Source organism: Manis pentadactyla, chromosome 10 (assembly GCF_030020395.1).
Source record: "Manis pentadactyla isolate mManPen7 chromosome 10, mManPen7.hap1, whole genome shotgun sequence".
Lineage (NCBI taxonomy): Eukaryota > Metazoa > Chordata > Mammalia > Pholidota > Manidae > Manis > Manis pentadactyla.
Genome location: NC_080028.1, coordinates 107,474,417 through 107,497,582, shown reverse-complemented (window position 1 = coordinate 107,497,582; position 23,166 = coordinate 107,474,417). Strand labels below are relative to the sequence as shown.

At 38.3% G+C, this 23,166-nt stretch overlaps 1 protein-coding gene across 1 annotated transcript in view; it reads left to right on the top strand.

Moving 5' to 3' along the window:
* The first annotated feature begins 4,914 nt into the window (after window positions 1-4,914).
* Window positions 4,915-23,166, top strand: part of OSBPL8 (oxysterol binding protein like 8) — a 182,466-nt gene continuing 164,214 nt past the window's right edge. Inside the window, exon 1 of the mRNA XM_036878603.2 lies at window positions 4,915-5,226. The gene's annotated coding sequence lies outside the window, so the exon portion shown is untranslated. The remainder of the gene's footprint in view (window positions 5,227-23,166) is intronic.

Sequence of the window (23,166 nt, the reverse complement as noted above, 5' to 3'; positions counted from 1 at the left end):
TAAGTCTCAATTCTCAGACCTTCCATTTGAGATCATTTTTGTCTAAAGAAATTTCTTTAGACTCTGTTAGTGAGAGCAAACTCTGCTTTTGCTTGCCTGAAAATGCCTTTATTTTGGCCTCATTCTTGAAAGATCTTTTCGCTTGGTATTGAATTCCAGGCTGACAATCATTTCCTTTTAACCCATTGAAGATATTATTACAGTCTTCTGATTTCTGTTACTTGTGAAAATCAGTTACCAAACACTTTGAGGATAATCTATATTTTTTTCCTGCTGCCTTTAAGGTTTTCTTGTTTGTTTTTGGTGTTCTATAGTTTCACTATCATGTACTTAAGTGTAAACTTATTTTTATTTTACTTGCTTAGAATGTGGGGGATTTTCTAAGTCTCGGGGTTGGAGTCTCTCATTGGTTCTGAAAAATTCTCAACCATCATTTTGTCAAATGTTGCCTCTGTTCCGTTTTCTCTTTCCTATTGTTCTGGAGCTATACTTAGATTTTTTTTTTTCTCACAATGTCTTCCATGTCACTTAGAGTCTTTATTCTTTTATTTTTCTTTTTCAGTTGCAATTGGGATGATTTCTTCATCTCTATATCCCTGTTCATTGGATTGTACTTCTACTGTGTCAGATTATTATTGCCACAGAGTTTTAAATTTCAATAATTTACATTTTTGAATTAAGTTCGATTTTTTTCAAATATTGTGGGTCATTCTTTACAGTTTCTTATTCTCTGTACATATTTCAAGCTGTCTTTTATTCCTTTATTCTTATTTCATATAGTTTTTTATGAACTTTGCCTAGTAATTTCAGTATCTGAAGTCTTCTGAATCTGTTCCTGCTGGCTTATGTTTGCACTGCTTCTCACTAATGGTGTCTTATTTTCTTCTGTGCTTATCATTTTAAAAATTGTGAGCTGATCATTTTCCTCAGAATTTTACTTATAATTATTGTTTAAGATTTAAGATAAAAGTAGTTCCTTCAGAGAGGATGGGCTTTCTTCGAGGTGTCTAAGCACTATCAGTCAAAAATTATTCTGCATTATTAACTTAAGGTGTTTTGGGATCACCCAGGTAGTACAAATTCAAGTTACATTTTTGCATGACAGCTGCATCATGACTAAATTCTCAGATCGGATTTTGCTTTTCCCTTATTAGGTGTCAAGGTTTTAAAACAGTTAATTTTCTTTGTAGACTTTGTGGGAGAGGGTCGTATCGTACTAAGAGGCAAATTTATTTTTAGTACATCTTTACACTGAATAAATAATCCTTGGAACTGTAGCTTTTTTGTGTGTGTATGTTTCTTATAAGACCATGAAAATCAAAACTCATGTTAACTGTGTTTGGTAAATGCCCTTAGGGTGAAGGCTGGCTTTAGCCTCTTACACTTTGTAGGGTTTCTGTCTTCATTTCATTGTTTGACCTAAAAATGTCTTACTTTATTGCCAGTTAATCAATATATTTAGTAAGATTAAAAAAGTATTTTTCCAGGATTTTTATTTGTTTTATAGTCCATGATATTGCCAGAAACAGAAGCCCATATTCTTTTATTTATTATCTAAATTTTCCTTGAGGGATATTTAAGACAAATAATACTGAACAGAAATACTTAAAATAATTCTGCAAATATTTTGCAAGCAAATCTGTAGATTTTATAGACTACTTTTTAATATAAATTTTAGTTGGATGCAAACCAAGTATCTGGTTGACTATTTTGTAGATTCTATTATTTTATTTTACTTAAAAGGAGTGTAAATATTATTGTTGTATAGGGCATTTAGTCAACGAATGACTGATCTGTTGGCTCAAATTCACTTTAGGTGATTTGCAAGATTATGCTATATAACAATTTCAAAAATCTCTGTGACTTACAATAACAAATAAATACTTATGTGTTACTCTTGTTGCATGTTAGCTACAGGTCAGTTGCTGCAGTACTGCTCTAGGATAAAGGCCAGTTTCATGTCTACTCCATGTATTTTCTTATTCTGAGCCTCTACTTGAAACATGTCTTTTTCATGGCAGGCAGCACAAGACTAAGACTGAGATGAACACTGCATCCGAATCGAGCAGTTAGCATGTGTCACATCTGCTCACAAACCACTGGTTAGAGCAAGTGCAATCATACAACCTACCACAGTCTTCAAAGTTGCGTCGAATGCCTCATTTACATTTGAGGTTGCTCGCAATATCAATCTTCTTAAAGAAAATGAGGATTTTAGATTAAATTACCAATCTTTGGCAACATATATGTCTAAATGGACAGGTTAAAGGAAAATAAGAAAACCTCAAACCAAATCTCTTTAATTCTGGGTCAGGTTTGAAATATATTCTGTGGGAAAGATGATCATGCCTGTCGGTGCTTAAACTGATTTGGAAAAATAACTTCTCATTCTTAGAAATGCATAATTAATTAAACACTAAGTAAAGGAGATGAATTCACATTGGAGTTAGTTATAATAAAGTTTTATTTTAAAGTGCTACTCTTAAAATAATTTTAAGAGTAGAAAACTTGCAGAGTATCTCTTACAGCAAATAGGAATTATCGGATATTTTTCAGTTATAGTTCAGGATCACATATTACATTTTGTTTACGTTGTGATTACACTGAAAATGCTAGATTTCATGGTATCACAGAATGTTTGATTTGAAAGGATCCGAAATGCATATATTTTCAACTGTAGTTATTAATGTATCATTTTGTTGCAATCAGTTGTGAGATGTCAAAATCATTAGTTGTTAATTACAACTATTACTAGCAATAGTTAAAATATAGAAGACTGTAAAAGATATACTTCGTTTGTTTTCCTGTAAGTATCTTCACTTTCATTTACCTGCATTGATTTTTTTTTGAATGTGGCTGAAAGAAGTTACAGCTAATTTTACAAGAATTTGCAAAATCCTGGGTATACCATGGCTATTTGGTATCCATTGGAATGTCATCCATTGGGAAAAAAGGTTGAATATTAGTCCTTCAGGAGCATGTAGTCCAACTCCCTACTTTTGGCAGACCTTGAAATGCAGAGAGTAATTTGTTTAGTTTCACACATCTCATTAGCTAAGTCTATAATCGAGGCTGCTTTGCTTCCAGTGCAGTGCTTTCCATTCCAATAAATGACTTTTTTTTTTCAACGGCCAATATACGAAAGTAGGGCTGAGGCAGGAGAGGATTTGGCAAAACGGTATGCTTCCTTTTTCTAATCTTTAGTCTCAGTTCCCAAAGTAAAGTAAAAGCACCAGAGAAATAGAGCTCAGATGGTATATTTTGCATGTTATCTATACATGGGAACATTCTTTTTCAAACCTATTTGATTGCAACTCACAATAAGAAATACAGTTTCAATCACAACATAGGACACCCTCTCACCTTCCCCCGTGACTGAAACAAAAGTTTCACAATTCTTGCCCTTATCTTTTACATTCCAGTCCATTCCAGCCTAACTCATTACAAAATAAAATTGATTTTTGATCACAGTTTGAAAACACTGGTCTAGAAACAGGAGACAGGTTTCAATCGGTTGACAAACTCCAAAATTACTAGCTTTGCTTGGTGTCATTCACAGAATAATCAACTTCCCTCATATTTATTTGAGCTACAAGTACAAACCCTCAGAAGAACAGAACCTGTAGAATCTTTTCCTCACTGGAACATTTCATTACTGTATCTCACAGATTCTAAAACTCATTGTTTTTGACATTTTAACATCTCTGAATTAAAGATGTATCTTACAGAAATCAGCAGCATGGCGCAACTGAATTGGCAGTGTTTCTTTTCTTTTTGGGTAACATCAAATAATGATGAGTCTTAAGTCTATGATTTCTTAAGAGTTTCTGTGAAATATATTAATAAGAAGAATTATAGAGGCCAAATTCTATTGTTATTCATTTTGAAGTGTCCACCTAAACAGAATGCTTTTTGACGTCTTGGTAAGAAAATACAATGAGATGAGAACTGCTTAAGAAATCTTTTATCTGGGCCAGAAGAAAAAGGAGTTGACAAACTGAGTTTAGTTATTACAGAAACCTGTCTCATGTGCCTTCATTGTTAACCAGGTTTGAGTGTGGTCTTTTTTTTTACCTCCCTTATTTCTGTAGTTTCTTTCTTTTGGTGACTAGCATTTTACCCTTTTCTTCTCATCAACAGGGCTGGGTGGAGAGCTCCTCGGAACACCGTTAATAAGGAAGGCAAAAGATTATGTCCAAAAGGTGAGGTTCTTGCAAAAATCAAGAATTAGGCTTTACGTTAAAAATGGAATGAAATGCCAAATTCCTGTGCATTTGTTTAAACTGCCACCAACCTAAGACACTGTTAAACTTAATGACTAAAACTGGCACGAAGGATCATGAACAAGGCTTGGAACAAATACAAGTTTGCTGGGCTATTTTAATCCCATCGTGATTTTTATGCACCACCTTTTCCTCAAAAAATAAACCCTTTAATGGAGAAAACAGTAAATTAAATGTCACAACTAATGTGCTACCAGAAATAGGAAAAAGTGGTTACTGCTTTTTCAGGCCAGACGCCAGAACGCCGTCGTCCCCCTTCTCCGGCTGAAACTTCAGCCGCGCCTACGGCGGGGCGAGCGCGTGGTCCCAGTCGCGACCCGGAGCGCTCCGGGCGGTCTCCGCAGGCCAGGCAGCGAGGGCGCGGCCGCTTCCTGAAAACTGGGCTCCGCGGCCACAGGCGGCGGCGCGGGCCAGGGGCTGCGCGGAGGCGGTGGGGCGGCGCGGGCGCTCGCCACCCGCCGCCAGTTGTCCTCGCGAGCCTCGCGCCTCGGCCCCCGGGAGGAGGCGGCTCCGCCGCGCCTCCGCAAGTCACGTGACGGGAAGGGGGCGGGGCCGGCGCCCGATGTGAGGGATCTTGGCCGTTCTGGGCGCCGCGAGCGGCGGCGGCGCGGCCGATGACAGCATTCGGCCGCGACGCTTTCCCGGCCCGGCGGCGCTGGTAGCGGTTCCCAGAGCAGCTGCAGCGGTTGCTTTGGCCGCGGCCGCAGCTGCAGCCGCCACGCGTAGCGAGCGAACGGAGGGAAGGCGGGGGCCCCTCCGGCGCGGGAACTGCGGAGCCCGCGTTCCCGCCCACTTCGCCTGCGGGCTAGCGCCCTCGGGCTGGGCTCCCGCCCCCGCCGCCGCCAGCTCCAGTGGCCAAGGGAAGTTGGGGGCCGCCCGAACGCTCGCAGGGCCCGGCAGGACCCGGCCCCCTGCGTCCCGCCTCTCCGGGGGCCCAGCACTGGTGAGTGTCGCGCCGGTGCCCGAGTCGGAGCGGCCGTCCGCATCCCTGCGGACGACCGCAACCCTTCTCCTCGGGTTCTGAGACTGGGCCGCGGGGCCTCGGCGCCCCGCGCCGGGTGGTTCCTCTTCGGCTCCTTTGTCCGGTGTGGACGGGGATTTCTGAGGCTGGCCGGGCTTCAGTGTTTGGGGCCCACGGTGGTGTGTCGGCAGCCTTACAAAGCCGCAGCAGAGGCGGATGCCTGCGAGCATTTTGATCGCCGGAGCGCCTCTCCCCGAAGTTCGGGCGGACGAAGAGGTGTCGCCGGAAGACCCCGCGCCCGGGACAGCGGCAATTTGTCACTTGGTGCGGTTAAGGCGAGGCGCCCGTTCTCCTGTGACAGCCCCAGAGGGGGTTGTTCCGCAGACCGCACCCGCCCTTCCCGGCGAGTGACACGGGTTGTTCCTCTAAACTCAGTTTCTGTGGCCTTGTAACGTCTCAGGAGGGCGAAGCCTTTGCTGTCCTTTTAAACTTAATGTTTGTTCCCAAGCTATTTCTCCAGAGTGGAATCAGGTTCCCGGAGCTGCACACGGAGCGTGCTTTTGGTTCCTTGAGTCACCCGCTCAAGACTGGCTGAGGCGAAGCAACAGTGTATGCAGATTTTCCATTCACAGAAGTCGTAGTTCTTTATGAGCGACATCTGCGTTGGGGAATATACCTAATTTCTTTTTATCTAAATGCTGTCTGAAACAATACATGACGTGGGTTCCTGCTTGAACAGTGGGAAAACTTTTCTAACTGATGGTGTAAGCATATTTGACTTCTAAATAGTATTAGAATGCCCTGTATATCGTAGGGTTATTAGTTTTCATTAACCTGCCCAGAAGCTGAGCTTCAAATTAGTGCCTCTTTAGGTTTCTGTAAATAATCATTTAAAACAGGGGTGTTTTTTTTTGCCTCCTTTAGGACTTCAAGGAGCACAAGGTGAACTGCTTGTTAGGGTTTCTCCATCCCATCAGACGTTATCTAAACTTAATCTTACTGAGACGCTATGGTCAATTTCTGTGCATGCTAGAACTTGTTTTGCAGTGGAATTATTAAGATCATGTTAGTTGTATAAAGCAGGTTGGGAAAGGAATAGTACAGGCATGCAATTTGTCCTCTAAAGTACAACTAATTGCAAGTTATCCCTTTTTGTTAGCAACTATATATGGAATGACTACCTTATGCCTGTTCAAAGTACTGGGAAAGCGAATAGATGAAACCTAAGAGCTACATTTTAGGTCTTTAATTATGTATGGAGATTAAGTCGTTGGGTCAAATTCCATGTGAACCATTTGAGCCACAAAATACATTGTACACAGGTGCTTAGAAATGTCTGTTTAATTAAAAGAGGTCATGGTTTATTGTTGAATTTTGTTGAATCCTTTATTGTATCTGTGATCTGTGAAAAGATGCTGCTATGTTTTTTCAGTTAGAATGTTGTTACATTTTAGAGGCAATCAAATATGTTTCTTACAACACATAGACATAAACTTGGCAATATCTAGTTTCTTGGTTCATTTTTGAATTGAAAAACTTCTGAAAATATACTTTTGGGGTAAATACACAAGTCTGGAATCAAGTTATGTTTTAGTTCTGATTTTTAACAGAAAATTATGAATTTACAAAATCAGCATTACAAATGGATCTTCGTTGTTAAAGAATAAATTGCAGAATTTCTTTAGTGAATGCTTTCAGTACATTTAAACTTGGGTTGGTTTATAAATAATCCTTCAAGAGCAGGTTACTTGAACTGAAGCATGAGTAACAAAATAAAGCATTGATACTTAGATGTAGTTTTCTAATATTATTTTGGAAAATGCTTATCCTAATAGCAATACCTGAAGTATTATATTTTAATATTAATAGTACCCAAAGCTGAGCACATGATAGCAATGATCTTGAAGTATCAGGGGATTCCAAAATAGAAGACAGAGGTCCTACCTTATTCTTCTGAATATGACCTACAAATAATATGTAAATACAACTTGAATTAAAAATCCTCTTAGTACTTAGTTAATGGAGGCGGCTGGGTGCCAGGAGATTGGAGGTGCTTGATCGAAGCAGTTGTGGCTGAGGTACAGTTTCCTTGTGGATGGGATCCAGGAAGCGATGTCTGTATTAATAGGTGCACATTTCATGTCAATGTGTGTGAAACCCTTGAGAGATTTTAGATCTATCCTTCCTTCCTTGGTCCCCAGGTCCTCATATCTCCTCTCAAAGGTATGAAGTTGAAGGTCTCATGGAAAACATGATAGAAGGGCTTTTTCTTCCCTGGAGAATCTTTCTAAGTTTGCAAGGGAGAGAGCTTTCTTCAGAGACCTTGTAGGGAAAGAAGGAATCCTTGTTCAGGAACATCATACTGGTATACCTTATGTTATTTTTTTTACCCTTGTGGTAAAGTGGCAGACAATGTAAGTTCTCCCTGGTAGCAAGGGCTGTCTGTTTTGCTTACTGTTAACTCTCCAAATGCTTAGTAGTTACTGAATGAAAAAATGTAGTTCCAAAGGTATGACTGGAGAACAAGGAGGGGTATATGATAATGTAGCCCACATTAGACAAAAGTAGTGAGATGGTAAAGAAAGAGTGTTGGCTTGGGAAGATGGGAGCAGGTTATTTATTTAATATGGGAGACTTTCTTGGAGGAGGTGATCCTTGAGTTAGGTCTTGCCGAAAGCTGTCTATCCGAAGATGAGCAGGTATTTTAAAGGGGTCGCGGCATGACCAAAGCATTTGAATTGGCCTGGGTAATCATGTTGGATTAAACACAGTGAGTCTTTTTAAGTAACATAATGAAGAATTTTTCTTCTTCCCTCACAACTGTTGCCTCTCCCAGATAAAAAGATTGGCACACCTTTAAAAGCTAAGATTTAGAGTACTTGAGTTTGGGAAGTGAGAATGCTACAGTGTGAAAGCAAGAACATTGAATTGGGGGCAGACAATTTGATTGTATTTCTGATTGCATCTTAGACAACCAAGTACCTTTAGGCAACTCACTGGGCCTTAGTTTTCTCATTTGTAAAGGGAGAATAATAATATTTATCCCACATAGTTGTTGGGAGAATGAAATTTCATGATGTACATGGAAGCACCTACCTCATGAACCCATAGGGGAACTTCAAACATTAAATTGTTTAATTTGCCTTTGTATCATTAAAAAATATTTTCGTGTATTTTTTATGAAATCTAATATCTACTTGACCTTTGAGTTGACCATGGTATTTTACTTTATCATTATCAGAATTTTAGATGCTTAGTTTTTTTTTTTCAGTCAAGCGTAATTTCTGATAGAAATCAGGCATCTAAATGTTACAGACCACAAGGAATGCTAGATGCCTCAAATTTTTAAAGCTTTACATAAGGGATATGTGTGGTTGAAAATATGAGCCTTTTTTCTTTCTTAGGCTTTTCTCCTCCACAGAATTTGTTTTTGAAGATATTGCCCTTGCAGTTTATTCATTGTTGTGAAGAAACAGGGTTTTTTCCTTCTATTATGGGAAAAAAAATTATCAAAAATATCTTCCGTATGTTTTTAGGGATCTGAGTGACAGTAAACCATGAAGAATCTCTACCTGCTGTGCTTTATTTTAGAATCCAGTGTTTTTTTGATCAGACTAGAGGACTTACCTAAGCTTTTTGCTGCAACAGCTGTTTGTACTTTTATGAATCTCAAAATTTCATTATATTTTCTAAATTCTTTGTAGTGTTTATAATCCAAAGAGCAGTCTGTCCTTTGTGTAATGTTCAGAAGAGAATTTTATTATTAAAACACTAAAAAGAGTCTTGGGTCTTAAAATGAAAAAGAAGCCAGTTTCCCACCACCTTCCATATTCACGGCAACTGAAAAAAAAGGAAATGGTTTTTAAGCTTGAAAACTTTTCAGTTAAAAAAGGAGACACTTTTTGATTTAGGGTTTTTGAACCAATAGGTTCAGCAAGAGATTGTTACAGCTCCCGGAGGTGTCTTAGTAGGAGTGGTTGGTCACAGTAATAACTGATTCATGTTGACTGCTATGTACTGGGTACAACTTTAGAAGTACTTGACATATGTTATAACCTTTAATCCTCGAAACGCCCCCCCCAAAATCAGGCTATTTTCTTGCCCTTTTTAAAACTGAGAGTAGTAGACAAGTGGAGCCTGGGTAGCAGGTGGTGGAGGTTTAGCCTGCCCTTTAACACCACATTATATTGCCTTGTAGAGTTTATTGGCAGTGGCCCCTTGTGACAGGTTTTGATGTTCCTAATCTTTCTATTTTGAGTGTATGATTTAATGAACTAATACATACTTTGTGATTGGTTGGTATATAGCTTTGATTTTTTCATTTCTTGTGTATTTGACATCCTATATTTTTTTAATCTTAAAAATACTTGGAGTAAAGCAAATAATTCTTTATTTGGTTGCTATTTTCTCACTAGAAAATTCTAGACTAAGCTGGAAATACAAGACAGTAGATAACAGTATGTTAAGGTGATTTGTTAGTTTTTAAAATTCATATGTTAAAAGTAAGTCAGATGCACAGAATTGGTGTGGATGGTTTTTATGAGGAGATATTTGAGGGACAAAAATCTATGTAATTGAGGTTACCCTATTGAAATTTCCACCATTAAAGTAACATTTTTTTTGCTGCCAAATGCCACATATTAGCAGAATAGTTTATCAGATTACATAGTTTCTTACAAAGAAGACTCAGGCCCCTGTGGAATATGAAATCTGTGTGGCTGTGTTTTGATGGGTGAGAGTATGGTCAATTTGGGGAGATAGTCTAGTCTAGCATTATTACTGGGCAGGAGTAATGAGGTGGGACGCCTTGGACTTGAGGGCACAGGGACGTGGTTCAAGTGGGGAGTAGGCTTCTGAAGACTAGCTTCCTGTAAAATTTTACTTATAGTTTTGACTATAAAAAACAGTGCTGTGCATAGTGGGAAGTTTGTAGTGGTTCGTAGGCTGTTTTGAAAGATGGGGATGGTTTATAAATATTCACTGATAGTCACGGAAGGACTCTCTTACTACCTGTTATTTTAGAAATCTGGAGAGGCCGACTAGCACAGTCTCTGGAGCCAGACTGCTTAAGTTCAGAACCTGCAGAGCCACTTACTAGCTTATTGCCCTGTGCCTGGCCCTATGCTGACATCCACGAAGTAGAGGTGTGGGGAGAGCGGCTGTTGCAGATCAACTCAATCCCATCAAAATTCCTCTTGCTGTAGTGTAGTTAACACTGGGAAATGGTTGCTGAGCCAAGAATGCATTTCTCAGTCATTCTCTCCTCTACTTCCATCCTCCCTCCCCGCATCTAGGTGGGGCCTTTGACTGGTTTTCATTAGTGGAATGTGAATGGAAATAATGTGTTGTCACTTCTGGGTTGAGGTAGCAGAAAAACAGGTGTTCTTTCTCTCCCTTCTCTTTTCCAATTCAAAGGCCAGATGCAGAGGCTGGGGTTTACAGCGGGTGGTTGAGCCATAAGACTGGAATGATCTAGAGTCTCTAAATTACCATGTGGAAGAAAGCTGTACACCAAACAGAAACACCCACAATGGAATGTAATTTTAATCATGTGAAGTTACTGAAAATTTGGGGTTTTATTTGTTAAGCAGCTAGTGTTGCCTTAACTATAAGCATGGTTTGGGGCAGTCCATGGGTTTATATTCAGCACAATCATAATACTCCCTGCACCCATAAAACTTTCATGTATGCCTAGACACCATGATCAAAATGAGGAGCAGAGAGAAACAATAAAAGTTCTACTAAAAAAGTCTGAAGAGCTCCCTTAAAGCAGGGTTTCCCCAGCATGGCCCTTACTGTTATTTGGGGCTGGGTGATTCTTTGCTGTGAGTGGCTTTCCTGTGCTTTGTAGATAAAGAGCAGCGCTCCTATCCTCTACCCATTAGATGTGAGTAGCACCTCTCCTGATTATTCAACCAAAATGTCCCCAGAGATGACCAAATGGTCTCTGGGGGAAAAAATCACCCTTGATAGAGAACCACTGCCTTCAAATCTTAGTTAACCTGAAGGAAATTATTTTAAACTGAAAGAAACTTAACTTTAATTAAAGGACATTTTCTCCTCTTAGAAGATGGGTGGCGTTCGTGGGGGAGGTTTATTTATGAATATACAGTAGAGCAAGCAGTGTGGCTTTGTAGAACACATTAGCTTCTGTTGCGTGTTGATCCATACTTCTATTAATATATCAGCTTACCTAGATTTTCCAAGTTTTCCTTCTTCTTTTTCCTTCTAAACTGGTAGCTATACTTGTTATTGCCTAGATAAACACATTATACCTTCCCCATCCTAATCCTTGCTATGTCCCTAGCTTCTCTCTAAATGATGAAAACCAGTGAATAGTTTTGATATTATCACTATGTAAATATTACTTAATGCTGGGCTGGGTAGCGTGCTCAGATTCTGATTTCTTGTCTCTAGATCCTGTTAAGTAGTTCTTGGACCACTTGAAGAAAAATGTCAGCATCAAGGTCCAGTGGATTTTATTTATTTTATCAATTGCTCAAAATCTAGCTCTTGAATTAAAAAAAAATGGACATGATTTCCTAATTCTGTGGTGTTTCTAACTGTCCCCTTTTCTTGTACCATATGCCTTTATTGTAGTGTTTCTCTCCCCACCCTTCCAGTCTTCAGCATACTACCTGTTGTATTGTGTTCCCTGTTGATCTGGAATTGCCTGTAATTCTGCCTCAGTTTGGAATTGTTGCCTTTTAGGTTTCTTCCTGAAAATTTCTTTCATTGTACTCTTGAATTGGATCCATTCTATTGTAGATCTTACTTTTTTTCTAAATTTACTTGATCTTTTTTCTGAAGTGCATCCTCAAGTAATTTCCTTAAAAAAGTGTGTTGGAGAGGCACACTTTCTGAATTGTTCTATGTACAAAAAATACCTTCATTCAGTTTCACATAACTGACTGGCTTGGTGCAGTATTGCAGGTTGCAAATAGTTTTCCTTTAGCACTCTGAACGCATTGCGTGGTTTTCTTCTGGCATCCATGGATGCCAATTAGAAGCCATATGTCATCTAACCCGCTATCCTTTTAAGATGATTTGTTCCTTGTTCTGTCAGAAAACATTAGTCCTACTGAGGTGTTTAAGTTGTTTTTGTTTTGTACTAAGCACTCAGTTGCCTTTATTGTCTGAAGAATCAGGTTCTTCTTTAACTCTAGAAAGTTCTCCATTATGTCTTCGGTGTTTTCTCCCTTCACTTTCTTGTTTGGCTGTTGGCGCTTTAGTGGGCATTTGCTTTCTCTCTTGGATCTGTCCTCCTTGTCTCATTTTTACTTCTCATATTTTGTGATTCTCTTTGCTCAGTGTTCAGGGTATGTCCCCCCATCTAGTTTTTGGTTGATCTGTAAATTTTCCTGTTCTCTTTTTCCCCCTACCATTCTTTTCTTGTCTTATGTTGTAATATTGTCTTTAGTCTCAGAATATGTAAAGTCGTTTTAAAATAATATCTTTCCTTAATTATCTCTTTTCTCTTCAGATTTTATTTTATTTTATTTTATTTTTTTTGTATTCTTTCATGCTTGGTGATTTTATATGCCTGGTGGTTCTTGGCTGTCTATTCATGTTCCGTAAAGAAAGATTACATTTCTGGACTGGGTCTCCCCCTCCCAGCCTGTTCCTTGGACTGTTTTCCCTATTAAGTTTTCCCTTGGAGTAGGAATTCTGGCCACAGTGTTTGGGGACAGGACAGTATAGGGCAGGAACTATTTATGACAAACATTGTTTTAGGGCAAGAGGGAGGGGACCTGGCTTTCCAGGCTGTGAGCTTTCTAAATGCCACATGAGAAGGGTTTATTAATCTGTGCCAGCGTCTCCACTTAGCTTTCCCTAGATAGTCATTTACTTTCTTTAGAGAAAGACTCACTATCTTTTTGCCTGAGGGCAAATGTCAGTTATTTAGGCTGCTTGCAGATGGGGAATGGGAAATTTAATTGTTCCTAATGTGGTCAGTCAAGGAACAATTGTCCTATTTTTATTCCCCCTATTCCCATCCTTTGCTGTACCATTTACTTTCAGTCATGCATCTTACAGGTCCTATCAGATGTATGGGTTTCCACCCTTTTGCATTACTGTTAAAGGATATAATGAGGCTGTGGCTTTCTCTGCTTGTTGTATCAGTTGTGTCTCGCATCTACTTGCATCATTCAGAGATTTTCTGAATTCCCACACAACCCCATCCCCAATTTTAATTTCTTTGCTCTTGTGGTTTTATTTCTTTCTATTTTTATTTCAGTGGGATATACCAGGTAACTGGAGGGGAATTTTAATTAGTCCACCACCTTTTGTTTACTGGAGTCCTTTTCTAGCTTCTTAAACGTAAGGTACAGAAATATTGAACAGTATTTTTTGTTAATACAGGTTTATTCATAACACTGTGACCATGATACTGTGTTAAAATATGATGATTATGTTCTTTCACTGCTGATTTGGATAGGTGTTTACAACTTCATGCCAGTTGGCGTGAAAACTTGTACTCTGAATTTTTGTTTGCCTCTGAGTTTCTCTGTGTCCTCTGTTGTTATCATGTTCCCAACTCCTCCATGTCATCATGATTCTCTTGCCATTTCTAGTTTGCTACTTGGAAGCTGAATGAGACCATTTAGAGTTGTGCATAAAATGATGATTTTGCTCCAGAGAATGACATGTCAGCATTAAGCCTGTGGCTTGTGTGACATTTTTATTATTCCAAAGCCTTTACTTTCTGTGTCTTAACTGTGTCCAGACAGGTGAGGTGTTGTCATTTACTTTTCTTGTTACAGCTACTTTGGTTCAGTAGTTATTAGTATTTTCCTTCTCTTCTATCTTGTAATCTTTGGTGCCTTGAATGTTGAGCCTCGATCGCCTAGTTAGTTCACTGAAGGCCTTAATTTTCATCTCCTTCCATCTTGTAGTCATAAAAATTTCCCAGCATTGTTTTAAATTTTCTTTAACTTCTTTTCTTTCCCAGTCTCCTTTCTTGAATCTTCAGCCTCCATACTGATTGACTGTAAATTATCCTGGGCAAATAAATTTATCTACTTTTTTCCTCTCTCTTCTATGACATTGTATTTCCCTGTTAATCTTAGTTCTTCTTTCATGAGACCTTGTAGTTCTTTCTTCTATAGCTATGGTTTTGACTTACAGAATGTGTGTCATTTATGTGTGGAGTTATAATTCTGCAATCAGAAGTTTTACAATCTGGGTTTTAAAAATACTACTTTAAAGTTAAAATCCTATCAGAAGGATTGTGATTTGGAAAGCCTGAACCCCTAGATTTGGCCTAATTATATATGATAATATAGAAACTACATAGTAAATACTTGAAATTTAAAGTAGCTTAGAAAATAAATTGGCTCTTGTGCAGTTTATTTGCCCAATGTAGAGGAAGGCAAAGTTGTAAATATTGCATAATGCAGTGGACATCTATTTACTGATTATTTTCTGAACTTTCTCTGTAGTCTATGAAACTGTTGATTGTAGAACAGAGATTGGATGAGATAGTGGTTATATGTCTCTTGTTTTACCTTTTTCATCCATCCTAAGCATTTTCCTTTTCAGTTACCTGTTGTCATGATTAATTTTCTTCTTGACTGGCTCTTTACAGTATCTTTTATTGCTTCCATTATGTTACAGTTTTGGTACTTTTTCCTCACTCTTCCTGATATTTTAAAATAGAATCTCCAGCATTATATATATAATACTTCTGACTATTTTCAAGTTTGATTATTTGGGAAATTAGGGTTTTTATATTTTTATTTTTCCAAAGACTTATGATTAGGATGTAAGAATTAAAAAAATAATGCCATGTCATTATTGACAAAAAAATTCCTCTCTGAAAACAGGTTCATTTAAGAGGCTGATTATTTCACATATTCAGCATTTTAATTAGTAAGGTCTTGTTTACTTGGTTATCTTTTGGGGCTTCTTAATTTGCAATAGTAATGATTAGCTTCTTCAAACTCATAAGTTGAAATTAATCAGGGACACATTTTGTGAAACAAATTATGGTTTTAATTAGGTTCAGAAAATACATGCTTTTTTAGCATTCTCTAAGAATTCATTTTCTTCATTGATTAGTTTTCTGTTAGGAGCAGGCTTTCCATGTAAGAGTTAATCTCCATAGTTCCTCATTTTTGGTAGTCATTTTTAATTCAAGGATTAAAAGTTATGTTCCCATAGGACTGTTTTAAATTGGCATGTAGAAGTGTAATTATGTGTTTTGGTTACTTACACAGTAAATTAAAGATGACAAGTACTTTGGTTGTGGTAATTTATACCTAGAATCCAAAACCCAGAAGCATCTAAGCCAGAAGTAGGCACTTAAATTCTCATTTTTCTTTGCTATCCAAGATAGAAAGCCATTCTTTGTATCAGACTATGAACAAATTGCTTTTGGGATTGAATAAGAAAGCCAATAATGAAATTTCTTGAGATAATTTTGAATTAACTTTAGATCTTGCATTTCAAGCTTTGATCCTTATTAAAGAACCCTCAGCTTAAGTCTGAGTATGAATTTTACTTGTAGGAAACTGAGTAAGTAACTATTTTGGTTTATTGTAACTAGTTACTATACTTAATAAATGAGAAATACATTTATTTTATCTAGTATCTTGATTTAAAACACGGTTCATATTTTCCTTAGAAAAGAACCTTTCTGGAAGCCAATGAAAATTTATGCAGAATCAAGTAGTGTTAGCTGTAATTTAAAATATCTGACTTTAAAAACAAACTTAAGCTCCAAGAGAGACATTTAATATATAGGACTAAATTATCAATATATGACTGCCAGTGTCATATTTGCAAGCACAGTCCTTAAGTAGCCTTGATTTATTACTGTCACAGAAACCTTTGAGACCTCTGTCACAGGCTTGTGCAACCTAGTGTTACAAACACCAGCTGATTTAGCAAACAGATGTGCTGGGAAAATAAGAAACCTGCCAGAAGTATCTGTGACCTTGCAAACCACGCAGTCTCTGTGGGTCTTAGTAAAATGGAGAGTTTGGAACAGATAGCCTCTTAAGTTCTTTTGAGGATTTCTTGTAGATGTCAGGGGCTAGAATTCCAATCAGATAATATATTATGTAATATCCCTGCAATGTCCCTGAAATAGATGGTATTATTTCCATATTACAGAAAGAATTATTCACTTTGTATAGACTTTAAGTTTAAGTATCATGCTCAGTCATGTAGTTACTGAGGGACCAAGCAAGGAGTTGTACCTTGGCTTGTCTCATGCCACAGTCATGTTGTTTATACTGCCTCCCCAAGCCATGTTATAGTAGATCACCAGATTTTATTTTTAAAACTTGTTCTATTTAAATTGGGGATCAACGGAGGTGAGGCTTAGAACCTCACCCCCCCTGTTTTGAGAGAAATCTTCTGCATCCGTGGATGTTTTATTGCCCTTGTCTAGCTTGGATTAACACTTAGTCTACAGGCACACACCTGATCATCTACATTTGCCCTCTTACAGCACTAAACTATGTTTTCTACCTCTATCTTGCATCTACCTACCACTTCAGCATTTTATTTAAAATAATAATAATAATAATAAAGGGAGAAATGTGGGATTCACATATAAATCAAGTATAAAAATCAAGCAAATATTCATATTTGACCTGATTGTTTATAGTTCATAATGACTGATCAAAACCGAAAGTTTCTGTGATGAGTGCCCTTGTACTGTTCACCATGTAAGAACTTATTCACTATGTAAGAATTTGTCCACCGTGTAAGAACGTGTTTGTTATGCTTCAGAAGATTGGAGACTGATGAGAATTAGGCTGGGGGTGGATTAATGATTGTGCATTGAGCATTGACTCCCCTATACAGAATTTTATTGTTAACAACCATTTGATCAATAAATATGAGAGTTGCCCTCTCAAAAAAAAAAAAACTTGTTCTATTTATTAATATGTAGTTTATAGTAAATGTGCTTTTGCATAACAGCATCTGTTATTCAGGAAAACCAGAAGCCGGGGATGAGACCTGCCTGTGAGTTGTGCCAGAGTAGAAATGTGACCAGTTTTTTAAAAAATGTACTAACACTTATTTGTCTAAGGGATGATAACTATGTTCAAAGTTATCTTGAATTTATTTCAGTAATGTCGTTGTTCAAAACAGTTTTGGAACTTTTTTTTTTGGCATTTCTTTAGTGCTTCCAACATCATTCTTTTAACCTACAATGTGTGGTGGCAAATGAGAATGAATTTGATATTTAGAAAAAGTGGGAAGTTATTCTGAACCAAGTCTCATACATAAAATTAGGGATCAAAATGAGGAATGCCATTTTTAGTTAAAAATAGTGACCAAATGGATGAAACCTATTATTCTTGTATCATTTATAAGGTACTAAGAAAGTAATTAGAAAAGAGTTCCAAAATTGTTTTGTATGATGACAACTTGAAATGGTCTGTAAAAATAATTACTTTGAATGGAGTTAACCTTTATTGGATATAAATTCTGCTGTATTAAAGTTACATTTTAAGATGATTATTCCTGTTTCTGTGCCACTGAGGCTACTTTACTGATTTAGCATGCACTTTAGAAAAGAAGAGTTGGTGAATGAATTGTAGATGGCAGGTATTCTTTCCATTTTAAAAGAGATCAGAATCTATAGAACATTTGTTTTCATAATAATTTAGTTCTCAGTTATATTCTTATTATCTTGTAGTTTGTGGCTACCCATGTTTAGGTTTAATTCCAGACAGCTACTCCATTTCATTTCCTAGCAAGAACTAAACCACTTCTGTTGCTAAGCCTGAGTGTACTCTGGTTCAAGTTTATATGTAAATTTTTTGCAAAAATTATCTCAGTCTGCCTTATACATACACATATTACTGAGAGACTTTTGGGTATCAGTGCTGTACTCTATTGATTAAGATGATAATCTACTGGTGTATCTTGTTGCAGAGGAAGTTGAGATAGGAAGATTTAATTTTATCTTTTGAAGGTACTATTTTTATTGATTTAAGCTCCCAAATGGTGGAGTTTAATGAAATTTCCTTATTTGTAAGTAATAAGGGATACTAAAAAAATGCCTGCAGTTCCTTTCTAATAAAACTTTTACTTTTGAGGTTTCAGAATAATTTGTTACAAGACCATTAATCCAACAGATATTTGGGTACAAGTCACTATGCAAAGGGCTGAAAGTTGAGTGGAAACCAGGTAGACATGTGACCTCTTTGAGCCTGTGTGTATGAGAAGGGTGGGGAACAGACAGTAAACTACTAATATTGCCGAATTCACTGTGTAATTACCATTGTGGAAAGTGCTAAGCGGAAGAAATACAGGGTGTTATAAGAATTTGCTGACCTAGCTGGGGAGGGAAGCCAAGGAACGTGACAAGCTGAAGACAAAAAGAGTATTTCTGGCAGAATATCTTGTTTAAATATTCTGGAACAGCAAGCACTTGGCTTTTGCTAGGAAATGAAAGAGTCCACTGTGGCTGGAGTGTATAAAAGAAGAAAGAATGATAGCAGTGTGGTGCAGTAGGCAAGGACTGGGTCATGCTGGGTTATGTAAGGCTTGATAGATCATGTGAAGGATTTTGATTTTTGTCTTAAGAGCCCTTGGAAACCATTAGAATATTTCAATATAAAGGATCGTAAAATCAGGTGTTGAATGACTACTCTGGATGCTGTGTAAATAATGGTTTGGAGGTGACCTCAGGTAAAGTTGGGAGACCTGGTAGGTCATGTTGAAATTAAGGTACCTGTGGCTTATCCAAGGGAGAATCCTGTAGGCCAGTGTTACCTGGAAATTATTAGAAATGCAGATTCTTGAGGTCTATTCAGACCTACTGAATCAGAAACTTTGATGGTGAGGCTCAGAAATCTGTTTTTGAACAAGCCCTCCAGATGATTTTGATGCATCCTTAAGTTTTTCAACCTCTGCTGCAGGTCATTAGATATATGGTTTTGTAATGTAGGAGAAAGATCTGAGCTAATGATAGGTGTAGAGAGTATGAAAGTGAGTTGAAAGAGGAAGAGTAGAGGCTGTAATAAAATGAAATGCTGGGGTACTTTTAGTGTCAAAGGCCTGAACAGAGTGATGACAGCTAGTGAAACAATCAAAAAAGTGTTGGTTTAGGGGACTAGAATATCACAAGTCTTACAGTGAGGGTGTGGCAAAGTAAGTATTAAATTTGTCAATGAATGATCTTGTGAATACCTGGTGGAATTATGGGAGAGGTAAACACTGTTTTCAGTGGATTGAGAAGGAAATGGAGAGAGAAAGAGTGAAAGAAATACCATTTACTATTTAAGACATCCCTTACTCTTTGGACAGATGTTTATTTGATATTCCAAAATTATGGGAAATAAAAATAAACAACCTTGAGGAGCAAATAACCAGCATGATTCTATTGAGAATTGTATAATAAAATCTCAAGGGGGGAGAAGATGGTGGAGTAAAAAGGCAAGTTAGAAACCTCCTCCCCCCCACACACACCAAGGAAACAACTACAGCAAATACAACTGACCCTGAAAATGGCCGCAGACCACCTATACCTGGGGAAGAAAAGCCAACACAGAGAAGGGTAAAGTGGCAGAGCCATGATTGAGCGAGACCTAAGCCCTTCCCTCATCCCAACCCACAGGCAGGAGGGAGAGGAGAGGAGTGAGTAGGGAATAGGTGTTCAGGAACTCCACACACCTGGCCCTGGAGATCTGCTCTGGGAACACAAGTCCACATTGTATGGGGTTCTGATGATTAGCAGTGCTGCATATTAGGGACGGTTGGAACACTCTGGGAGGCCAAGACTCCAGCTGTTGGTGGAGGACAGGCATGCTCCACCAGTCTTGCTGAGACCCAAAGCAGAGGCAGCAGTTTGAAGGACTTGCCAGCAGTGGGAGGGGTGCCAGAGGGTTGAGGGTTGGATGGCCCTATCTCTGCGGGAGAAAGGGAAGGTGGACAATACCTCATAGCCCTCCCTTGGCCCAACAGGTCAGGCATTTGGGATCCCAGATGCTCTATCCCCCCTTGCTGGCAGCTTAGCCCTGAGGTGCTTCTCTTTGCAGGGCCTGCACTAGCCCACATGGCCCAGCACCATCAGGCTTTGCTGCCTGGCAGGCAGAGGGAGGCTCTCCCACCTTCCTCAGCTCTGTTTCAACCTGACTGGAGATGCACCTGCAGGAGAACTCCTTCCTCCCTGCCTCTGTTGAAGCCCAGTGCTGTGCCCTGCCCTGCCCCAGAGCTGTGCAACCGCCCAGACCATCCCATTAACCCTGCAGCTCCACCAACAATGTAAGGCAGGTAGAGGGTGACCTCACCCACAATGATCCTCACCTACTGCTCTGATCACAAAGGGCTTGCTGAGGCAAATTGCTGGCTGCAAAAGACTGAGACACTGCTAGCAGACAGAAAGGTGGCCCTGCCCATAGCCCACCATCAGCATTGGAGCTCCACGGCAAAGGAGAACCAGGCACTGGAAAGAGTCCTGAATGTCTGGGTACCATAGGACACCTTCATAAAGCCATTACTCTCTACACCAGGAAGCATTGCTGATCTGTCTAATACAATGGAAGAAACACAGAAACCCTGTCAAAATGAGGCAGAGGAATATGTTCCAAGCAAAACTACAGGATAAGACAGCAGAAAGAAGGCTAAAGGAGCAGAGATAACCAATCATCTTGATAAAGATTTCAAAGTAAAATTCATAAATATGCTCAGTGATTTGCAGAGAAGTATTGAAGATCTCAGGGAGAACTTCAACAAAGAGATGCAAGAGCTAAAAATGAACCACTCGGCTGAAGAATACAGTAACTGAAATGAAATACACAGTGGAGGGAATGAATAGTAGATTGCTGCAAGTAGAGAAGACAATCAGTAAGATGGAAATTAGAGAACAGGGACATGATGAAGCTGAGGAACAAGGAGGAAAAAAGATCTCTAGGAATGAAAGAAAGGTAAGAAAGCTATGTGTCCAATGCAAATGAAACAATATTCACATAATAGGGGTACCAGAAAGAGAAGAGAGACAAAGGCATAGAAAGTCTCTTAGGAAATAATTGTTTAGAACTTCCCCTGTTTGGGGAAGGAAGTAGACACTCAGGTTATGGAAGCACAGAGAACCCCTAACAAAAGGAACCCCAGGAAGACAACACCAAGACATATGATAATTAAAATGGCAAAGCTCAAGAACAAGGAGAAAGTACTGAAAGCAGCCAGAGAGAGAAAAAAGATTACTTATAAGGGCAACCCCAACAGGCGATCAGCAGACTTCTCAGCAGAAACTTTATAAGCCAGAAGGGAGTGGCATGAAATATTTATGTGTTGAAACAGAAAGACCTTAAACCAAGGATCCTGTACCCAGCAAGATTATCATTCAAATTTGAAAGGGAGATTAAACATCCTTTAATGTTTGAAGAAGGGTGAAGGATGAAGAAATTTATAATAATTAAGCCAGCATTACAGGATATTCTAAAGGGATTTTTGTACATGGAAATGTTTCTAAACTTAAGTAGTTTTCGCCAGTGAAAATAAACTCACAGTGAAGGTAGTTGACCAATAACTTACCAAGCAAGTATGAAATTAAAACAAAAGTAGTAAAACCAACTGCACAAAATCAGTCGAGGAATATGTAAAAGAATGTATATTATGATATGTAATACATAAAGTATGGAGGAATAAGAAGAAAAAGGTGCTTTTCGATTGTGTTTGAAATAAAGCAATTACCTACTTAGTATAGACTTATAAAGTTAGGAAGCTATTTTTGAACCTTTTGGTAACCACAAACCTAAAGCCTGTAATAGATACACAAAAATTTAAAAAGAGGAATCCAATCACAGCACTAAAGCAAACCATCATATAACAAGAGAAGAATATAAGAGAGGAAGAAAGGAACAGAGAGGAGCTATAAAACAACCAGAAAACAATAAAATGGCAATAAGTACATACCTATCAATAATTACCTTAAATATAAATGGACTGAATGCATCAATCAAAAGACACAGAGTGGCAGAATGGGTAAGAAACAAGACCATCTATATGCTGCCTACAGGAGACTCATTTCAGACCCGAAGACATAACACAGATTAAAAGTGAAGGGCTGGAAGAAGATAGCTCATGCAAGCAATAGGGAGAAAAAAGCAGGACCAGCAGACTTACATCAGACAAAATAGACTTCAAAACAAAGAAAGTAAGAAGAGACAAGAACATTACATAATGATAAAGGGGTCAATCCAACAAGAGGATATAACCATTACAAATACAGGAGCACCTAAACATGTAAAACAAATACTAACAATTAAAGGGGGAAATAGACTACAAGTCATTCATTTTAGGAGACTTTAACATACCACTCACATCAATACATCAATCAGAAAATAAATAAGGAAGCAGGCACTGAACAATACATTAGATCAAATGGACTTAACAGATATTTACAGAACATTCCACCTAAAAGCAGCAGGATACATACTTTTCCAAAGTGTACATGAACATCTCCAGAATATGTTAATAGTAGACCAGAAAAAAGAGCCTGAATAAATTCAAAAAGACTGAAATTGTATCAAGCATTTTCTCAGACCACAGTGGTATGAAGCTAGAAATAAATTACACAAAGAAAACAAAAATGTCCCCAAACACATGGAGGCTAAACAACATGCCTCTAAATTATCAATGGATCACTGAACAAATCAAAACAGAAATCGAGCAATACATGGAAATGAAAACAAAAACACAACAGTCCAAAATTAGTGGGATGCTGCAAAAGTGGTTGTAAGAGAGCAGTAATACAGGCCTACCTCAAGAAACAAGACCAACCCCAATAGTCTAAACTCACAACTAAGGAAACTAGAAAAAGGAAGAACAAATGAAATTCAAAGTTAGTAGGAGGGACATAATAAAGACCAGATGAGAAATAAATAAAATAGGGAATAAAACAATAGAAAAAAAATCTATAAGACCAAGAGCTGGTTCTTTGAGAAGATAACA